The sequence below is a fragment of the Dermacentor andersoni genome, chromosome 3 (genome assembly GCF_023375885.2).
Source record: "Dermacentor andersoni chromosome 3, qqDerAnde1_hic_scaffold, whole genome shotgun sequence".
In the NCBI taxonomy this organism is placed as follows: Eukaryota; Metazoa; Arthropoda; class Arachnida; order Ixodida; family Ixodidae; genus Dermacentor; species Dermacentor andersoni.
The window spans coordinates 28,634,131-28,652,864 of record NC_092816.1 but is presented as its reverse complement, the minus strand read 5'-3'; positions in this window follow the sequence as shown (position 1 = coordinate 28,652,864).

Sequence of the window (18,734 nt, the reverse complement as noted above, 5' to 3'; positions counted from 1 at the left end):
GGGTGGTAGGAGGTGGTAAATTTATGCTGCATTGAGCAGGCACGCATGATGTCGTCAATGACTTTGGCCGGAAATGTACAGCCACGGTCTGTTAGCAATTGACGCGGAGCACCATGCATCAAAATGATATCATGTAGCAGGAAGTCCGCAACAACAGTTGCGCAGCTGGTCGGAAGAGCGCGGGTTACGGCGTAGCGAGTCGCGCAGTCCGCCGCGACTGCAACCCACTTGTTTCTTGATGTAGATTCCGGAAATGGGCCGAGAAGGTCCAAGCCGACACGATGGAACGGCTCGGCAGGGATGTCGAGCGGCTGCAGGTAACCAGCGGGGAGCTGGGAAGGCTTCTTGCGTCGTTGGCAAAGTTCACAAGCGGCGACGTAACGTCGTACGGAACGGGCAAGGCCCGGCCAGAAAAAACGACGACGTACACGGTCAGGTTCGAGATATGCCGAGGTGGCCTGCCGTTGGTGCGGCGTGAAGCTCTTCTAGAACGGTGGAGCGGAGGTGTTTAGGTATAACAAGGAGGAACTCAGAGCCTTCCGGATGAAGGTTACGACGGTACAGAGTAGAGGCGCAGAGTAGCATCGGCCGGAGAGTGTTCGAAACGGTCGATGAGTGCTCTGATGTAAGCGTCACGGCGTTGCTCGTCGGCGAAATGAAGCAGCTGTGATACAGAGAATACGCAAGCAGCACTGGTAATATTGGAGGAGTCACAGTCGTCAACGGGGTAACGCGACAACCTGTCAGCGTCTTGGTGGAGGCGGCCAGACTTGTACACCACGGAATATGAAAATTCTTGTAGCTTCAAAGCCCATCGACCAAGCCGGCCTGTAGGATCTTTTAGCGATGAGAGCTAGCAGAGAGCATGATAGTCATTGACTACGGAAAAATGGGGACCGTAAAGGTAAGGACGGAACTTCGAAACCGCCCATACAACAGCAAGGTATTCTCGTTCCGTAATTGAATAGTTGCGCTCCGAAGGTGCGAGGAGGCGGCTCGCATAAGCAATAACGCGATCTTGGCCACGCTGACGCTAGGCTAAGACAGCACCTACGCCATGACCGCTGGCATCTGTACGCAATTCTGTAGGGGCATCAGCGTCGAAGTGGGCGAGAATGGGTGGTGAGGTTAGAACAGTGACGAGACGAGAGAAGACGGCGGCTTCCGAAGTACGCCACGAGAATTTTACGCCGTTCTTCAAAAGATTAGTGAGGGGTCTACTAATTGCCGCAGAATTTTGAACAAAACGATGAAAGTACGAGCATAGCCCCACAAAACTTCGAACGTCTGCGGCTGTCTTCAGAACCGGAAAGTCTCAGACAGCGCGAGTTTTTTCGGGATCAGGCTGTACTCCGAAAGTGTCAACAAGATGGCCAAGAAGAGTAATTTGGCGGTGGCCAAAACGACATTTGGAGGAGTCAAGCTGCAGCTTCGCCTTTCGAAATACATCAAGTATAGTTATTAGACGCTCAAGATGAGTGTTGAACGTTGTCGAGAAGACGATGACGTAGTCGAGGTAGCAGAGGCACGTGGACCACTTGAAACCTTGGAGCATGGAGTCCATCATACGCTCGAAGGTGGAAGGGGCGTTGCATAATCCAAACGGCATTACCTTAAATTGGTATAGGTTATCAGGTGTGATGAATGCGGTTTTTTCTCTGTCCATACCGTCAACAGCAAGCTGCCAGTATCCAGAACGAAGATCAATAGAAGAGAAATAGCTGGAATCGTGCAGGCAGTCAAGGGCGTCGTCTATACGTGGGAGCGGGTAGACGTCTTTCTTAGTAATGGTGTTCAGATGACGGTAGTCTACACAGAAGCGCCACGTGCCGTCCTTCTTCCTAACCAACACCACAGGTGACGCCCAGCGGCTCGAAGAAGGCTCAATGATGTTTTTATCTAGCATTTTGTTCATCTTCACTTAGAATTACTCGGCGTTTCGACGCAGAAACTCGATACGGTCGTCGGTGAATAGGTGTAGCATCGCCAGTAAGAATCCGATGGTTGACCGTGAGCGTCTGGCCTAAAGGGCGATCGTCGAAGTCGAAAATATCTCGGTAGGACGATAATACTTTGCAAAGGTCTTCAGTCTGGTCAGAGGACAGGTCCGTCGCAACCATTTTCTTTATGTTGGGATCTGCGCCCGATGCTGACGCGGGGGGCCTGCTCATGAGCTCGCAAGAACCATCGGTCGATAGCGCTGCCACGTGTCGCCGAGACAATCAACGTTGGCAAGGCAAATACCTTGCGGTAGAATTTGCTTTGCCAATCGAAAGTTAAAGACAGGCATGCGAGTGCGGTTCGCAGTAATAGCAAGTATACTGTGAGGCACGGTAACGTCAAACTGTAGTGGAATGTTGGGCAGAGAAGTGACGAGGTACTCGCCATCAGGAACAGGTGGGGAAGACAACAGGTCAATATATGCTATTGACTTTGGCGGCAGGCGAAGAAAGCCGGTGGGGCATAAGCGGCACTGGGGTGCGTCAGAAGGTTCTGCGAGAATCGGTAACTCAAGGCGAAGGGTACTGGCAGAGCAGTCAATAAGAGCAGAATGCGCGGTGAGAAAATCGAGGCCGATAATTAGGTCGTGGGTGCAATGAGCAATCACGGTGAAGAGCACAGGAGTGTGGCGGCTGGTGAGGCTGACACGTGCCGTACACATTCCGATGATAGGCACAGTACCGCCATCCGCAACGCGGACGTCGCGTGCCGACGCTGGGGTGAGGAGCTTGTTCAGCCTTCGTCGGAATGCAGCACTATAATAGAAAGATGTGCTCCTGTATCGATGAGTGCCGTGACAGGATAGCTGTCAACGTCAACGTCAAGAAGGTTTTGGTTCGTAGGTAACGTGAGCAGAGGATTTAAGGGCAGGGTCGACAACGCAGCTTCACCTCCAGAAGCTGCAGTGCCTAGTTTGCCGGCTGGACCCGGGAGGCGATAGGTGGTGGTGGTGATAAACTTTATTGAAAGGGGGAAGGGTAAAGAGGGACGTGGCTGAGGGTTAGGGCTCAAGTAAGGCCCTGGGCCTGCTTGGCCTTTTCCGCCCAGTCCACCAGCTCAAGTTGTCGGTCGACGTCCCCGGAACTGAGCCAGGCTGTCCAGTCAGTCTCGCTGCTGACGGGGGATGAGAGAACGGGAGCGAGGTGCATTCCCACATTATGTGTGTTAGTGTTCCTGTTTCTGAACATAGCCTACATTTGTCGCTTTCCCTGCCCCCCGTGATTTTGTTAATGTATTTTGGGTGTGGGTATGTATTTGTCTGAAGTCGCCGAAACGCGATAGGTGGCGAAGAGAAGCGACGTGGTTGGGGCGAACGAGACTGATGGCGTCGAGGTGAGGACGAGCGGCTATAGCGAAGGTTCGGAGCAGGAGCATCAGCGGCAGTGGGTTCACGGCGGGTAGTATGGGAACACAAGGTCCAAAGGTGCGGGAATAAGCGGCGGCGTATGTCCGAGGAGGTGGTGGCCATCGGTTGCGGCGGTGACGAGCGACGTGGCCGATGCGACAGCAGTGAAAACACATCGGCCTGCAGGGCTACGCCATTCGGATGGGTTGCGGCGAGATGCGGCAGAAAAGGACTGCCAGGGACGAGGAGGGCCACTATAGAACTCGGGAACACTGGGTGGAGAACACGCGTAGTTCAGACCCATGTTCTCACATTCCTGTCTGACGACGGCCTGAACCATCGCAATCGTGGTTGCTGGTGGATCGGGAGGCGTCGCTGAGAAAGCTGGTGAACAGGCGGCCTCGAGTTCGCGGCGAACAATACGGGTTACGTCGTCACAGGTAGTAGTCCGACGCGGGCGACCATCACGTGTCGACGTAGCAGCAGTGTTGGTTAGCCGCGTGATGTGGTGTGAGATACGGCGGCTCTTCGCTTGTTCAAGGCGACGACATTCTTTTATGATGGCGTCAAGAGTCGAGACGTTGCCAAAAACAAGCAAATTGAAAGCGTCGTCGGCGATATCTTTTAGCACATGCGCCTCTTTATCAGCTTCAGACATAGCATCGTCAGCTTTGCGGCATAGAGCCAAGACGTCGAGTATATATGAAACGTATGGCTCTGTAGGTGTCTGAACACGAAACGCAAGAACCTCTCTCGCGGCAACCTTCGGCCGAATGGGGTCGCCGAACAGTTCCCGTAGCTTTTCTTTGAAATTGTCCCAACTGGTTATCTCGTCGTCATGCGTTTGGTGCCACACGCGTGGGATGCCGCCGAGATAAAAGATGACATTGGCGAGCCTAATGGTTGGATCCCACCTGTTATTAGCGCTGGCATGTTGATAAAGCTTGATCCATTCGTCAACATCCTGTCCCTCCATGCCAGAGAACACACCAGGGTCGCGATGTTGGGCAACCGTGACTACTGGAGAAGTCGGACAAGCTGAAGCCGTTGCAGAGGCGGTCTCGTCAGCGGGAGGCATGGTAGCAAGCTCGATGTACCGACCACTTCGGAGTTCCGTGGCGAGGACGGGGACCGCTAACCTCCACCAGAATGTTACGTGTGGAAAGACAGGGACGAAAGAGGCTATTTACAGGCTATTTACACTGGAGCCAGATGATGATGATGATGATGATGTTCTTGATGAGTTTGGCGCTTACCCACTCACGGAGATTGGCCAAGAGGCGGGCAGACTTTGCTTATGTGTTCAGAAAATGGAGGTAGAAATCTATAATCCAGAGAGCCAGGCCGACACTCGCTCGCGCCAAGGGCACAGACCCACTTCGTCGTTCTCGCGGCGGCTCGTCTCTTGAGCATCTCGCGGATAATATCGTAATAATATATATATTTCGCACGCTGCCTTGTAGCAAAGTCCATTGATGCTGGTCGCTATGTAGGAGCTCAAATGGTGGCTAAAACGGCTTCCCAGCCATATTGGTACGAAAAAGGCTTGGTGAACGGCCGTTCCAGCGCATCGGTAATGCGTGGAGTGGTCATTTTTCTAAATGGGAGTTGCAGGTTGCTGCGTGTGCATTTAGATCCCACCTGTCTCATTGCGCCATGTGGTTTGACTGTCATGGTTACCCGCATGGCAAACCTTTTCAGTCGCTCTGGACTTTTCTCCATCTTTTTTTATCGGACAGGGACAAATGGACCGATGAAATGCCTACGATCAGTTCTCTCTGTAAAACGCGACCGTGATAAGATTTTATAGCACAGATTTTTCCGCCTCCTAAATATAAGATATCGATCGACACTAAACGGATCTCTCTATATCATAGCGACCATAGTAACCGAGACGTATATAGGCCTACCGCGGCCAATGGTACATATACGCAAGCGCACAACAAAACCAAAACCATTTGGACAGTGCGAGCTCACTTGTCCAGTCTCTCTGAAGATCGAGATTTAAGGTCGCCGCCAGCGCGACTATGCAAAGTTACTGACACATGCGTACCGTGGCCTCAAGTGTGTACTATACAGCCAGTACTCAGAATTCATATCCACTGTGCAATTTCGCTGCACAAATGCTTTAGATCGCCGCCCTCAGCTGCAACAAAGCGTCCCACAGCGTGGCCCCAGCAACACCTGCGGTTGCACGTTGATCGAGTGATCTTTAACCTTTTCGTGCAGACGGCCACCAAAGTGCTGTTTGTCCCCTCGCCCTATTTCGACACCCCCGGCGTGGAGCAGATTCGCGCGTGGTCTGACACGGCACCCGTGATCTCCGATATCTCGCCGTTTCTTTCCTTCTTCCCCCCCCCTCACACTTTCAAAAAAATAAAAGGAAAAAGAAGGCACCACGCAGGAAGTTGTCGAATCCCTAAACGCCGAGATATGCGATCAGTCGCGCTGGTATCACGGAACTGCGGCGTAGTTGGTCCTATCGATCCAGAGGGGAGAAAAAGAGAAAGAAATGAGGAGAAATAAAAGGAAGAGAATGGAGAAAGAACAGGAACTATTGGTTGCTCTAGCGACCAAAAGCGCTGCCGCTGGCACCCTGTCTTTTGGAATGCAAATGAAGTGAGAAATGCAGCCTGCAGTCCACTCGTCCGGCCGAGAGGTCGAGGCCAAAAACAACAAATGCACCGCGCGCGCTCGGGCACGATGAGGTCTATAGAAATGGAGGGACGCGAAAAGGGAGGAAGAGGAGAAGGAATGGGGAAAAGAGGGGAGGGAGCGCTTCTGCTGGCGACCCCTTTGATTGCGAGCGGCGCGCCCCCGCTTTGTGCCCTAATAAACCCGAGCGCATATGCATGTATGCAAAAATACAAGAGGCCGCGCCGCGCGACGGAACGGAAACGAACACACGGTGCCGAGTTGGACACGTGGCGAAGCCGCCTTCCCCACCCTTCCCTGTCTGTATGCGGGAAACACAGCTTTTCGTATTATATAGTCCATTGTTTCTCTGTGAAAACTTTTTTTTTTTTTACCCAGGGCGCGAAACGCACGCAACCGATACAAAGGTTCAGTTAGCGTACATGCGGGCGTACGAGCACTCCCCCCCCCACCCCCACCCCCTTCCTCTAAAAAAAGAAAAAGAAAGAACGAAGAAAAGGGAGAAGAAACTGAGCTGCTCGAGGTTGAAGTCAAGTAATATACAATATACGGAAACAGCGCTGAAATATCGAGTGGCAACAGCAGCGCCGTAACACGCAACCCAGGAAGCGATAGAAACAGTTTTTAGCAGGAGAGGCTTTCATATCGCGCCGGCAAATTCGCCTCTCATCTTGACGCACACGTGCCCAGCGCCTGACCTAACTGGACATCGAGCGTGCTAGCATGTGTGAGCGCCTGCACTCCTCAAAACGCCAGTTGCTACGGGCAAAGCTTGGCCAGATGCGCCGAGAGCTGTCGAGTGAGGATGTAGGCGCGCGTCTGTCATCGCTAAAGATATAATGCATATTCCTTGGGGTCCATAAATCAGACGGCCTCAGCATATTTTAGTAGGACAATCGAATTGCCGTAGCACCTCCGGGGCCAGCGCTGGTTTCTTGTACTACAATGAAACTGCATGACGCTGAAAGCATTTAAAAAAAAAGAACACTATGCTTATCTTTATTTGAGTCGGCTTTTATATCGACGTATGCAGCCGACATGTATGTGTAACCAGCGCTGCACTGGACATCGCTTGTCTATCAGCAGCGCCGTAATGCACAGCTTAGCCGGCGTAGGAAGTTCTCAGTATAGTACATGCTGCGATTTCGCGTCACAAAGGTGACCGGCTTGCTAGAATCTCGGAGCGCCCCCATGCGCCCCCTTTCAACACACATTTCAATGGACAGAACTCTGCTCTATGCATCGGCCTAGAGCAGTTGATACAGGAACGCATCCGTTACCACTCAAAATATCATGCCCATTTCGTGGCGCCTGTACCGGGCGGCGAGGCCTTCCGACCAGCACTGGCTCTTCGTAAGCGTAATAAACACGTCAGTGATTATGATCTCATGCTTTAAATTAGTAAGGTGTGATGTAATGGTTAGCATCATAGTATGTATTGTTCTTAAGCGAATGCTGACGTCTATAACCTTCATAACCTTTCTTTTGTGTTAGGTCTGCTGGGCACAATTCTTTCCATAGCTGCTTGAAGTATACCATGTACATATGTGGTAAAAAACAACATACACACAAAAAAAGAGAGATAGAAAGAGACATGGAAAGACTGGATTGTAGAGCGACGAGTGAGTTAGTAACGTTACATTTTTTTTTCCTTTATTTCAATAACGAATGAAGAACGTGTCCTGCCTAAGCTCTCCTAGCTGGACGTATAAGCTGCAGGACCTCATCGAGCTCGCCAACAGGCTGGACTAAATTCCACCGACAACTGCCGCGGGAAGGAATGACGTCGCCTCCCTGCAAGGCGCTACGCAGACACCTCCCGGAAACAAGATCTCTAATGCACGCGCTAATGACTGCGCTAATCTCTGGTAATTACGTTGACGTGCATCAATTCGTGCTTCACCTACAGGGCTCGCACTCGCGATATCGAAGGGCGGTCGGGCGATTCGCGCCTCTGGCGACCTATCCGCAGCGAGCAGGTATGCGTATCTCCTACTCGGCAAAAAAAAAAAAAAAATAATAATAATAATAATAACGGGGAAATGCCGGCAGCGGAGGCGAGGTAGAAATTCGCACCCCCGGAACAGGACGCGGCGCGGGTTATCTCAACTTCGTGTAACGCTAATTTACCGCGACATCAAAGCGTTACGAGTTGACCGTGTACACGTGCCGCAATGGTTGAGCGGTCGTAGGGCGTGGCGCTGCTCAGCGCCAAGTGGCAGGTTGGACTGCGGAGCCGCTGCGGCCGCATTCCGGCGCATTGCAAGAAACGCCAATGACAGCAGTGCACGTTGACGGCGCTGTACTACAACCAATACTAAGCTGGAGTCCGACGCTACGTGAACACTCGTAGCGGGATTGTGGTGGTGGTAACAACTTTATTGAAATTCTGCTCAGTTATGATCTGGCAGGCCCGAGTCCTAGGATGGCCCCCTCACGAGGAGCGACCCTTCCTGCCCAGGCAACGAGGGCTTTTTGTAGTTTTTGATCCGGCGTTCTCAGCAGCTCCTCCCACGTCTGTTGTGAGGGAGCTGGCAGAAGTGACCTGGGAGGGGGTAAACCCTCACACCCCCAAAGAATGTGATTTTGGGTAGCCAATGTTTGATTTGTGAAGTTTTGACATATTGGATTCCATTGCCCGTTGGCAATTATGGGCAGCCAATGTGGGCTGGGGCACGACTTAGTTTGGATTAGACGCAGGATCGAGGCTTGCCCTCGCGTGAGGCTTGCGTTTGGAGGCGGATAGATTCGCCTTTTTTGCTTGTAGTAGTTTGTTATCTCGGTGGTATGTCGTTGGTGCCTCATCCATGGGATCCGAGTCTGAGGGGCACACCTCCCGGTTGATTAGACCTCGGGCTTCCCAGTGCGCCTCCTCATTCCATTGATTCCCCGAATGGGCAGGGACCCATACGAGTTCAACAGTATTTTAATTTGTAAAGTCCCGTAGGGCTCGCGCTGCACAGACGCTTATGCTGCTTCTCGAAAAGTTGATTATTGCCCTTTTGGAGTCGCTTATGATAGTTTGCACGGAGGGATTCATGATGGCCAAAGCAATGACAGTCTCTTCCGCTTCCACGGTGGATGCTGTTTTTATGGTCGCTGCGTTGAGGATCCGTCGCTCTCCGGTCACGACGCTCACTATGCAAGTTTTGTGATTTTGCTTTGCTGCATCGGCATAAGCGGTCTGCTGGTTGCTTTGGTACCTTTCTTGAAGGGCCTTGGCTCTGGCAGACCGCCTCTTATCGTGTCTTCCAGGGAGCATGTTCTTGGGTAACAGTTTTATAACCAAACGGCGTTTGACGTCCCGCACCGAGTAATGTTGTTCTTCCTGCTGAATTCATAACGGGATTCAGCCCGAGTTTACTTAGAATGACCCTGCCAGTGGCGGTGCTGGAGAGTCGTTCACGTTGGGCTGTTTTATGGGCCTCCACGAGTTCGTCTAGAGTATTGTATATACCTAGCTCAAGTAATCTTTCAGTTTCAGCGGGATTGTAGAATTTGTGTTGAAAACAATTTGATACATGAGCTGAGAAGCGTAACACATTGACAAATCATCATCATATTTTTTTCTCTCTCTTCTTCCTCCTCGGTGCTCATGTTAAGGGCAAACCTTGTGTGAAGAGTGAGTCCATAGTGTTTCCTGTACTAAATTTACTTGAGAGAAATTTGACGCTTTGGTCGTTCAGCTACTACGGGAATTGGAGTTAGTGCACAGTGTTGTTTAATCTTTTGTAGCTTCTGGTTTCAGACGTTCTCACTGCATTATATATCACGCTTTACCTTCACAAATTTCTACGCTAATGCATACTTTTCTAGACACGCAGACGCACATGCCATGATCATTGCAATCTGTTGCATTTATGTCGCCAGACGGATACGAAGAAGTTTATTAAAAGGATACTGAGAAGCGCCGCCCTTTAGGGCGACACCGCGGGCCGCTCCCACGTGGGGACAGTTAGGCCTAACCAAACCACCACATCACAGGCTCTCTGGACAGCCCAAGGCTGACGATGGTATTCCGAGCTCTTGATGGCCGAGTTCCACTTCTGTTCAGTCATGTCCTTATCCTCTCGTAACGAGGGACGCCGCCAGAGCATGTGTTCTAAATTGCACGTCCCCCCGCAGCTATGACACTGCGAGCTAAAAAACGTCCGGCAATAAACAGTGCATGAAGGCCAGAATATAGGATATGAGCTAGTCTGAAACATCTTATTGGTTATTGCTTGAGGTCTTGTGAACTTTTTATGTGGTGGAGGATAAAGATTCTTCTCTCCAGATAGAAATGTTTTGTGAATTCATTAAAGGTGAAGAGAGTGTCCCGGAACTTTTGGACATTGGAATGTGACAAGGCTCCTCTTCTCGCGTGGAGAGTTAGCACGTGCGCCTAGGAATGGGCAATTTCATTGAGGTTGGTGAGTGAGTCCAGATTTAGGCCCAAGTGTGCCGGAAACCAAGCGATCGTATGTGGAGTGATTGCCCTGTTCCTGAGAATACTCTGGGCCTCTTTCGCGATGGAGCCCGAGGCGAAAGCCCTGATTGCCGATATAGAGTCTATGTATATATTTGCGTTCTGATAGTTGTTGAAGTATGATCGATTCGCAAAGCCACAATGCAGTTAAAAGCCAGAAGAACGAAGTTTGAGGAAATGCATGGGCCATCCGTAATTCCCATGTTGGTTGAACCTCCTATATTTTTTCTTTCTTTTTCCCTTTTTCTTGCAGGAAACCCTATGCGTGAGCCTGTACATGCCTTTATTTGAAAAGCGATAAAGTTTAGGTTTATCCAAAGCAGCCTCGCAAGAGCAAGAGAGTAAGCAAACGTGACAAATTAGCAACAAGTAACCATTTTCCTCGCTCCACAAGAGATTCAGCAGACGGGCAGGGCTGTCAAGTTTAACTATTTCCCCCTACCTCTCTTCCGCTCTCCCTCCCCCCTGTCTTTCTTGTTTATTGCTTTTTGTCCCGATCTACCACTGGCACAGCGACAAAATCCAAAGCGACTGTGCATCGTTGAAGGTCATACTGGAAATATGAAAAGGAGGCCCGCAGTGAAGCACCCGACTCCCGCACTTTAGCTAACCTCTAGAGGAAGACTCATACCATTCTAACGCTATAAATTTATTCTATTTTTTATTTTCCATAAGTACTAACCGATGCAAAACTATATACAGTGTTTCCTTATTACTTTCGTAGTCTCTGCATTATTTCATTCTATTTAATAACCACCCGAAGAAGAAGAACCGTCGCCAGCATACAGCATTCACGGCCATCGATCTATATCGATACTAAATAATGCTATTAATATTATTTATAATGATAAAGGGAGAAAGTGAGGCAGGCGCTTTTCATGCTGGAGCCGCTGGGAGGTCGACCATAATTGAAGCTCCGACCGGCTACTCAGCATCGGGGAGGAGGAACGAGAGTGAAACGTAAAGGAGAGAAAAGAGGATGGTTCGTACGAACGCGAACAGCGAACATTCCCCATAAAGTCAGACAACAACGAGGACACCGTGTTGCTACGATCGTCCTTTCGCGGCGGCCGTACAGCGAGTCCTCTTAGCACAGACCACCTGCAGAACGTGACAGCGGGCCCCGTTATTCACGTGGCGCGCTCCACCCGTCGAACGAGCCCTCGGCGTTGTTATGCGCCTGCACCGTCGTCGCCGGCGGCGGCCTCACGCCACAACCGGCTGCCGTATAGACAAGAACTGCCCGGCCATATTTGCATTTCAAAGAGAGAAGCGCGCGCTGAGACACCCGCGCAATCGAACTCGGAAAAAGAGGCAGTCGAGAGAAGAAGGGGCGAGGTATACGTATAGACGAGTCGAGTTTCGGCAGCTGCCGCATCGCATTTTCGCAATGCGTGTGCGTGTGTGTATGCTCTACGAGTGTTCTGCGTGCGTTCGGAGGTATGAACACGGCCGACGGCACCACTCGGGGAAAACGAGACACGCGTTCCGGCGACCCACGCTGCGCGCCCACGCGACCGGCTTAAAGTAGCAGTATAAGCACAGGGTTGCAGGCACAGGCGGAACACGAGTCCGTGCATGCGCGAAGATAGCTACGGTTGGGGCGCAGTAGCTTGACGGCGAGTCTGAACCGCTTGCGACACTGTGCTCTTGTGCCGAGGTTATTGCCTTCCCCGATTCGCGTTCATTCGTTCATTCATTCATTCGTTCACTTTGTTCTTTGCAATATACATATGTGTAGGGTATCGCAGCTAACTTTAGCCGACCTGCTTAAGAAAGAAAGATAGAAATTACGTGGCAAGATACGTTTATAATGCCGACGGAGTTGTGCACCCAGCCAGACCTCTGGTGGCCTAGCCCCGGAGGGCTTATAATCGTGTGTGTATATATATATATATATATATATATATATATATATATATATATATATATATATATATATATACACTTAGTGAGAAACGCTGGTGAATAAACAGACAATACCAATACTCTTCAGACAGCGCGCTGGCGCATAGGCTTTGTGTTGCTGTGTACGTCGAGGACGCAAGATTGACTGAAAGTCGGTTTCCTTTGCGACAATATATTGATGTCGAAGGGGTCAAGGAGAAAAGTTCTGGCGTCTTGAGCGAGTCCGTCTTGTACATGGGGCCAAGTATTTGGAAAACGAAACAACAACAACAACAACAACGACGACGACGATGATGACGACGACGACGACGACGACAACAAAATTTATTCGAATTTATTTGTATCGAGAATCTCAGAAAAGTGGAGACGCCCATATCCGTCTCTCTCCGTCACTGCATCGCAAACTCCAGGATAGCCACCTATAGTCATATTTGTTCTTGCCCCTGCCTTTATACATCTTTCGAGTGACTGTGTATAAATAAATAAATAAATAAATAAATAAATAAATAAATAAATAAATAAATAAATAAATAAATAAATACATAAATAAATAAATAAATAATACACTGAAGGACCGCAAAAGAAAGCATAAGAGAAAATATCGTTGATTGCAAAGCAGCAGATGTCTCGTGCGCTGCTGCGATTGTTTTCTGAAGGTGACGTGCTGCGCGAAACTGCGTTATGTGTAATATACCGAGTTCGCTATGGCCGTCACTGTTTCACACTTTGCGATAAAGAACAGCTCTTCTTAAAAACTTCCCCACAGTATCATCTCGAGCGTGAACCTTCAAGTATAACACGTTATGGTGCCTACATCAATCCGCATTGGTATAACTTGTTTTGGCCCCCATATACTGTACATGAAAAATCGGTTGGCAAGCATCTGCAACTTTTTCAAGTTCTTCGCGTGAAAGACTTGGGGAATGTCCACAAGCGCTATGCTGCAACTATATAGGGTAATTTTTCTCAGCTCTTTGCGGAACAGCTTGCCAGCATTGACTAGTGCAAGTAAAGCATGCCTACGTACTACACAAAGTGTTCAGGCCCAGGCGCTCCGGATTTGTCTCGGTTTTCCACGAAGTATACGTCAACGGCGGCAACTATAGCAATCGCCAGAGACCACTTCATCAAGACCTACATGGTAGTTGGAGCACTAAGAGTGCACGTAAAGCACCTTGTCCGGACTCCTTGCCGCCCTCGAGACTCTCTACATGTGGAGAGGCCACGTGCCTCGTTCTGCCGAACGGTATCCGCGTATCGTGATGCTATATACCATATGGCTTCTCACATGCCGCGAGATGTGCGACTCCTCCTTGGTGCCTCATCGGGCCAAACATCAACCTGACAATACCCGGCGTACGGAATAAAAGCAGACATGTCATCACCGGCTCTTAAACAGCTTACCTTACTCCTCTTATATGACGATTACCGGAATTACAACCCCATATACACCGATGGCGCCGTCCTGCCGAACAGCTCTACCGCAGCTGTTGTCATTCCAGCAAAAGCCACCACTACCAAGGTGAAAACGTCTCACTTAACAACGTCGACAGCAGCAGAACTCGCAGCGCTTCGATCGCACTGCACTTTATTAATGGTGAACCAACACACAAATGGTAGATTTTCTGTGACTCGAAAACGGCACTGCAGTGTGTACTGCCGGCCGTATACGGCGAAGCCCGCATGAGCAGTCGGTATTCGAAATCGCAGAGGCCATGCACGACGTGAGTGAGAAAGGACATGAAATAATTTTTCAGTGGCTACCAAGTCACTGCGGTATCATCGGCAATGAAAGTGCCGATCAAGCAGCTCGTTCAGCTCATGTAGAAGACCACCGCCTATCAATCCCGCTGTCTAGGACAGATGCTGCCAGGATGCTCCGCCTACATGCACGCCGATGCACCACATTTGAGTGGAATGAACCACATTTTATGCACACCCGTTTATACACACTGGATCCAACCATAAGCCTTCGATTTTCACGAAGACTTCCCCGAAGAGACGCGACCATGCTGTGTAGGCTATGGTTGGGCGTCGTGTTTACCAACGCCTACGCGTTCCGCATATCCGCATATCCACACAGAGATGGCCGAGACCGCAGCATGTGGCGATTGCGGCGGCGCAGAAACAATTCGGCATGTTATTTCTCAATGCCCGTAGTACAATGCGCAGAGAGAATCGATTTCCGTCGTGCTGAACCAGTTGGACGGCCAACATCTGTCGGGCGAAATAATTTGACAACATCGACGGGACTCAACATCACATCAGCAGGCCATGCAAGCCCTACTGCGCTTTTGAGATTGTCCGGCCGGTGTGAACGCTTGTAATCAGAACGCCTTTCGTGTTACCTGTTCACGGTTTCCTTTTTCTCTCCTCGCCCTCTTTCCAGCCCCGTTATCCCCGCCCCAGTGCAGGGTAGCAAACCGAAAACTCGCCTCTGGTTAGCCTCCCTCCCTCTCTCTCTCTCTCTCCCTCCCTCCATCTCTCTCTCTCTCTGGTCCTGTTTCTCCGTCCTTGGGGAAGAGGCTGGAGTAAGGGTGCTTACAATTAGGCTGCTTAACTTCGAGAAGATACGGCATACCCCAGAGCCCCGCCACTGAGAGAAGCAGTTTGTCGAATAGGCAACCCGACTCAGGCCGAGTGCCAGTTGTGTGTGGAAAGCGAGAACTGTGTATTTGGGCAGCTCGCGCAGAGTTCGCCGGGAAGTTATTGCCAATGCTCGCTGCATTGTATTCAAGAAGCATATCGACCTGGCTTCGATGTAAAACGTAGTCGGCGTAAACACAAGAAGCAGCCGCGGGCTGCGAAAAAAACAAAAGTTAGAAATAAAGGAAAGCTGCCATGCAGTTCTGCGCCGGCGTTCGCATATTATGCATGGATACTGCCATATGCCGTGCGCAGTGTGATGAAGCAACGACCCAACCTTTTCTCTTTCTTAGTCGTTCTTCAACGTCATGAAAGTATCGGTACCAGCGAACATTGTTTTCACGCGAAGGAGCGCGGCAAGGCATTTGAGAAGAGAGAGAATGATAAATGAATAGCAGGGAGTTTAACCAGGACTGATCTCTGGTTGGCTACTCGGCACTGGGGAAGGAAAGAAGGGGAGGGAAAAGATTAAGAGAAGAGAAAGTCCTCTGCCGATATCACCGACGTAGTAACAATTTTACAGTTGTCTGCTCTGTATCACATACGCCCTCCGGATCAATGATAGTCATTCAATCCGGTAGCCTTCGAAAATTTCAGTAGCGCTGTTGTGACCCTTTCTAGCTGCGATAGACGAAGCCATGGTCCGAAGATGTTGTTCAAGGTGAATGGTCTTCTCTCCAGCTGATATAGAGACATGCAGAGCTGATGTCCTTCATTTTCAAAAGATGGGCAGCAGCACAGGGTGTCCTAGCCAACTTTAGCCAGCTTTAAAATATGTGGATGTCACGTATAGCTGGACAGAACCAAGGCAATGTTGTTTGCCGTCGCTTGGAAATACTGAAATTATTTTTTTTGTCATTCGGCCTAATTAGATAATTAAATTTAATTAATTAATCTACTTCTCAAATATTATAATTCGATGAAAGGCGTCAATGAGAAAATTGTAGAGTAACATGAAAAACTCCCGATACAGCTCTTTCTGTTGCTCAATACGTGCTACATAAAAGTTTTTCCGAGCGGGAATGAAGTCCGCAAATGCAAGCAAAATTGCCCCGCTATTGTCCGCTCGAGGCTCTTTGCGTGTATTCGCGGGCTTCTTTCACCCTCGGAAAAACACTCTTATGTAGCATGTTACAACTGCGCGATTTGAGAACAGGACACAAAAAGAATGCACACAGGATAGTCGCCTTTCTGTGCATTTTTTCTGTGTGCTGTCTTCAAATCGCACCATTTATAACCATGTTCCATCAAGCCAGCAACCAACTACCCCCTCTAAGTCTGTTAATGGCAATACTTTTATGTAGCCCGTATTGAGCAACAGAAAGCTGTATCGGGAGTTTTTCATGTTGCTCTATAAATTTCTTATTTTCACTCTTCATTTAATTATAATATTTGAGAAGTTGATGAATTAATTAGGACAAATTATCTAAATGGGCGGAATGAAAAAAAATAATTTGAGTATCTCCAAGGGTGACGGCAAACAACATTACCTTGGTTCTTTCCAGCTACGTGGCATTCGCATATTTTTAAACTCTGGCTAAAGTTAGCTGGGACACCCTGTACGCATATGGTTTCTTCGACACCGCAGGCATTGCACTCGGCGTTATCGGCCATTCCAATCAAATGTGCATAGGCATTGGCGAATGCAACGCCCAGGCGTGTGAGGCAGAGAATTGTTTCCTCACTTCGCGGAAGCCCGAGTAACAACCGCAGTTGCATAGACGGGTCAAGAGAACGCAATCGGTGCTGGGTCAATTCAGACCTGTGCCACTTCTCCAATGTCATACGGTGCGATAGCTTGCTCAAGTGTCGGGCTGCATCGGTCCTCAATAAAGGTAAAGAAACAAGGTTTGTTTCCTTCGTGTGCTTTCCTAACAGCTTCTCGGTGAGTTCATTGCCCGAGATACCACAATGATCTGGTAGCCACTGAAACACGACGTCGTGTCCTGTCGCGATCACACGATAGTGCGTTTCGCACCTCGAGTTGCGGGACCCGCGACGAAGAGCTGACAAAAGGCGACTTCCTTGGCTGCTGTTACGAACTCCAGTCGCCGAGAATCAAGCAGTTTCAAAGACCGCTAATATCATTCTCGATGTTGCACTAACGAAGGCGGCTGTGAAGCGAATTGAAGTGGCTGAAGATAACTGTTGCGATAACACCCGCCATTATTCGGTTAGCGGAGCGTGGCCGACCTCTGTTCAAGTTGACAGAGGATGCTGATTTGGTGCACGCATTAGCCCCACTTTATTCTATCCGTAGTAGCAGCGCGATGATGGTCGAAGTGCACGTGCGAGCAGCAACGCGTTTGCAAACGTGCGTTCCAAAATTAGCCGCTCGTCGTTTTGCGTTACTTCTACGTGTTGGCATTCTACTCCAGCCAACTGTTTAAGCCAGGAAATGGGTAGAACGCGTCCTTTCCCGGCTGAACAGACTCCCGGAAATGCGCATGCGCATAATGAGGCGCAGTGTGAAGGAAAGGGATTCGACTCGGTTGGTGCGAGGACAAATATGATTGAGTAGAATGCTCCGCGTTGGCTCTCGCTACCTGGGCAGTACGCCGGTACGGAATAAGAAAGCACTCACTATCACAATGAATAATAGGTAGCCGCAACCTGGGTCTTCTCGTCGACACACAGAGGCCAAAATAACAGAAAAAGGAGCTCCCCGAGAGTGGCTGCGTGGTCTTTCAGAACGTCATGAAAAAGATCACGCGTCAGCTCGACAAGAAGTTGGATCGGTAAAAAAAAAAATAAAAAAATAAGAGAGAATAAGAAAGGCCGCTGGAAAACGTCTAGCAATTGTTATTTGCAGTAACTGAGCTTTCTCCTAAGCTTCAGCATGCTTTATGCCGTTCTGTACTTTTTCTCCTTTTTGGCGCTGACCCCACACTCACAGAATATATCTCTAATTTAGCCATTTACCCAAACGATAAGTAGCACTCAACTTTCTACCCGCCGCGGTGGCTTAACGGCTGTGGTATTGAGCTGCTAAGCACGAGGTCGCGGGATTAAATCCCTGCCGTAGTGGCCCCATTTTGACGGGAGCTAAATTTGGCGCATTATAGTCTGCACGGCTGCTGCGCCATAAAAATTCCAAATCATCATCACGGGAGCGAAATGCAAAAACACCTTTATCCCGTACATTCGTGCATGTGAAAGATCCTCTGGTGGTCAAAATTAATCCGGAGTCTTCCACTACAGCGTGCCTCATAATCAGATCGTGGTTTTGGCACGTAAAGCCCCAGAATTCAATTCAAGACTCAACTTTCTTTTGGAATTCACTCCGCATCCTATGTTTCGTTTAGCCTTCGAAGCCACACTTTCTGAAATACGGCTGTTCATTCCCTCCATAGTTTATTCCTTCACTCAACCATAAGAGGGCGATATGCAAAACTCGCAAGTGCGCTTCTCCACATAGCTCGTGCGGCCTAACCAAGGTGATGGACCTCGGCATACAATCGCAATTAAAGTGTCAGCAAGCGGGCTGGTGACGTCATTCCTGCCGCCCTCCGTTCCGCGTACGTTTCAAGATTTCAAAACGGGTGTCCCACCTTTAACAGTGCAACTAGAGGGAACGTGGCTATTATGGCTTAGGGACAGTAAGATTTATTTATTTATTTATTTATTTATTTATTTATTTATTTATTTATACTGTCGATCCCTTCAGGGGTCATAACAGGCAGGGCATGTACATAGTCATCTTACAATATA